Below are 4230 nucleotides of genomic sequence, written 5' to 3' on the forward strand. Positions count from 1 at the left end.
AAAGGAAAAAAAAGGAAAAAAAGGAAAAAAGAAAAAAAAGAGAAAAAAAAATAAAAAAAAAGAGAGGAAAAACAAAGGAGAAAAAGAAGAAAAAGAAGAAAAAGAAGAAAAGAAGAAAAAGAAGAAAAAGAAGAAGAGGGAAGGGAGTAGGGAGAAGAAAGAGAGGAAAGAAGGAGGAGAAAAAAGGAAGGAAAGAAGGAAGAAAGAGGGAAAGAAAAAGGAGGAGAGGAGGAGAGGAGGGGAAGGAAAAGGAAGGAAAAAAGAGAAAAAAAAAGAGGAGGAAGAAAGGAAGGGGGGAAGAAGAGAAAGAAGAAAAAAAGAAGGAAAAAGAAAAAGAAAAGCGGGAGGAAAAGAGAAAAGGCGGAGGGGGAGGGGGGGGAGGGATAGAAGAGAAGGAGGAAGGGAAAAGGAGGGAGAGAGGGGAAAAAGAAGAGAAAAGAAGAGGAAAAAAGAAAGAAGAGAGGGAGAAAGAGGGGAAAGGAAGGGGAGGAAGGGAAACGAAAAAAAAAAGGGAGGAAAAAAGAAGAAAGAGGAGAGAAAGAAGAGAGGGAAAAGAAAGGGGAGGGAGGAGGGGGGAAAAGAGGGAAGGAAAGGGAGGGAGAGGGGGAAAAAAAGGGGAGGGAAGAAAAAAGGAGGAAGAGGAGAGAAAGGGAGGGAAAAGGAAGGGAAAAGAAGAGAAGAGGGGAAAACGGAGGAAGGGAGGGAAAAGAAAGGAGGAGGGAGAGGAAAGAAAGAAAAAAGAAGGAGAAAAAAGGGAGAAAGAAGGAAGAAAAAAACAAAAAAAGAAGGAAGAAAGAGAGAAAGGAAAGAGGAAAGAGAGAAAGGGGAAAAAGAAAAAGAAGGGGAAAGGAGGAGGAGAGAGAGAAGCGGGGGAAAAGAGGGGGGAGAGGGCGGGAAAAAGGGAAAAAGAAGGGGGGGGGAAGAAGGGAAAAAAGGGGAAAAAAGGGAGAGGAAGAAGGGGAAGCGAGAGAAAGGGGGGAGAAGGGAGGAAAGGGGAAAGAAAAGGAGGAAGAAGGAAGGGCAAGGAGAGGGAAAAAGGGAGGAAGGAGAAGAGAGGAGGAGGAGGGGAAGGGAGGAAGGGAGGGATAGAGAAAGAAAAGCGGGAGGGGGAAGGAGAAAAAAGGAAGAAAAGAAGGGAGAAAAGAAGGAAGAGAGAGAAAGGAAAAAAAGAGAGAGAGGAGGGGAGGAGGAGGAAGGGGAAAAGGAGGGAAGAAGGGGAAAGAGAGGAGAGAGAGAGAAGGAGAGGGGGAGAAAAGAAAGGAAAAAGAGGGGAAAAGGGGGGGAGAAGGGGAAAGAGGAAAAAAGAAAGAGGAGAAAGAAGGGCGGGGAAAAAAAGGGAGAGAAAGGGGGAGGGGGAAAGGAGGGGGGAAAGAAAAGGGGGGGAAAGAAAGGGGGGGAAAGGAGAAAGGAGAGAGAGAGAGAGGGAGGGAAAGAGAAAAAGGAGGGGAGAGGAAAGAAAGGAAAGAAGGAAGAAGAAAGAGGGAGAGAAAGAAAGGGAAAACGAGGGGAGGAAGGGGAGGGGGGAGGAAAGAAAGGAAGAAGAAAAGAAAAGGAGAAAGAGAGGGGGGAAGAGGAAAAGAGAAAAAAAGAAGAAGGAGGAAAAAGGAAAAAGGAAGAGGAAGGGAAAGAGGAGGGAAAGAGGGGAGGGGGAAGGGAGGAGAGGGAAAGAAAGAGAAGAAAGAAAAGAGGAAAGAAAGAGAAGAGGAAAAGAAAAAAAAAAAGAGGAGGAGAAAGAAGAGAAAGAGAGAAGAAGGGGAGAGAAGAAAAGAAAGAGGGAAGAAGAGAGAAAAAGGGAAGAGAAGAGGGAGGGAAGAGGGGAGGAGGAGGGAGAGAAGAGGAGGGGAAAAGAAGAGAAGAGGGGAAAAGGGGAGGGAGAGAAGGGACGGGGGGGGGGGAGAGAAGAAGAAGAGAAGGAAGGAAAAAGGAAAAAAAGAAGAAGAAAGAGCAGAGAAAAGGGGGGAAAGAGGAAAGGGGAGAGGAGGGGAAGGGGAGGGAGGAGGAGAGAAAAGAGGGGGAGAAGAGGAAAACGAAGAGGGAGAAAGGGAGGAAGAGGAGAAAAAAGAGAGGAAAAGGGGAAAGAAAAAGAGAGAAGGAAAGGAAGAAAGAAGAAAAGAGGAAGGGAGGAAGGGAGAAGGGGAGGAGGGAGGGAGGGAGGGCGAGAAGGGGGAGAAGGGGGAGAAGAGGAAAAAAAAAAGGGCGGAAGGAGGAAACGGAAGGAGGGGGCGCGGGGGAAGGGGGCCGGGAAGAGAAGAGAGGAAAGGGAAAGAGGAGAAAAGAANATAAAATAATATAAATAAAATAATAAAATAATAATTAATAAATATATTAAATATTTAAAAATAATTATAATATATTTATAATAATATAATTTTTAATTTTTTAAATAAATTTTAAAAATTAAATTTATAATTATATAATATATAAAATTTAAAATTTATTAATTTATATATTTATTAATTATTTATATAATATTTATTATATATAATATTAAATTAATAATATAAAAGGTTTTATTTAAATAATAACCATAATTTAAATAAAATAAATTATAAATATATATTTTATTATATAATTTTATTAATATTTTTTATATTTTATATTTATTTTATTTAAATATATATTATAATTTTATAATAATTTTTATTAATATTTTTAATTTCTATTTTATTTTATAATTTTATTTAATTTTATTTAATTTAATTATAATATAAAATTTATATATTTTATAATATTATTTTTATTTAATTATATAAATTAATTAAATAAAATTTATGCCTTAAGTTTACTTAAGGTTTTGTGTTAAAAGATTTTTAATATGTTAAAGGTAAAACTTTGTTATGTTAACCTTGCATCTCAACCTTGCGCTAGTTATTTCAACCTTACGCAAATGGGTTTTAAATTAATAAAATTAATTAAAAATATTTTATAAATATAATATTTATTTTTTAATATATTTTAATTATTTTATTATTATTTTAAAATATTTTTAAAATATTTAATTAAATTTATATATATTATATATTATTAATATTTAATAAATTAAAAATTTTTATATTATTTCATTATATTAAATTTAAAATAATTCATTAATTTTATTAATATATATTTTTATTAATATTATTTATTTTTTATTATTTATATTAAATAAAATATAAAAAATATTATAAAAAATAATAAAATAATTAATAAAAAAATAAAAAATAATAATTAATATTATATAAATAATTAATAAAAATATAAATTAATAAATATTAAAAAATTATATTAAAAATATTTTTAAAAAAGATTTATTAATTATATAAATTTTATTAATTTTATTACGTTATATTTATTTTAAATTTTAATTTAATTTAATTTAATTTTATTTTATTAAATTTATTAAATTTTACTATAATTATTTTTTTAATAATATTTATAATAAAATAAAAAAAATAAATAAAATAAATAAAATAAATAAAATAAATAAAATAAATAAAATAAATAAAATAAATAAAATAAATAAAATAATAATATAATTTTTAATTTTAAATAAATTTTAAAAATTAAATTATTTAAATATAAATTTTTTTTAAAAAAAATCTTATAATTATATAATATATAATATAAAATTTAGGAAAATGTATATATTTATAAATTTACATAAGTATTTTTACGTATTTGTAAATTTATATAATAAAATCTATTAAAAATATTTAAAAAGTATTTTAATAAATTTTAATTAATTATTTTTTTTATTAGTTTATTAATTTCTTATTATTTATTAAAAAATTATTTATTAATTATTTATTAATTATTTATTATTTATTTATTAATTATTTATTAATTATTTATTAATTATTTATTATTTATTTATTAATTATTTATTAATTTTTTATAATAATTTCTAAAAATTTAAATATAAAAAATATTTTTAATAAATAAAATTAATAAATTATTTATATAATATTTATTATAAATAATATTAAATTAATAATATAAAAGGTTTTATTTAAATAATAATTATAATTTATTTAATATAAATAATAAAAAATAAATAAAATAAAAAATATATATATTAATAAAATTTTTTAATTTAAATAAATATAAATAATAAATTTTATTTTTTTTATATATAATATAATTATAAATTTAAAATTATTAATATTATTTTNTATTATATAAAATAATTATAAAAATAAAATAATAATTAATAAATATATTAAATATTTAAAAATAATTATAATAATATAA

This window comes from Daldinia childiae (assembly GCF_008694065.1).
Source record: "Daldinia childiae strain JS-1345 chromosome Unknown Scaffold8, whole genome shotgun sequence".
Classification (NCBI taxonomy): Eukaryota; Fungi; Ascomycota; class Sordariomycetes; order Xylariales; family Hypoxylaceae; genus Daldinia; species Daldinia childiae.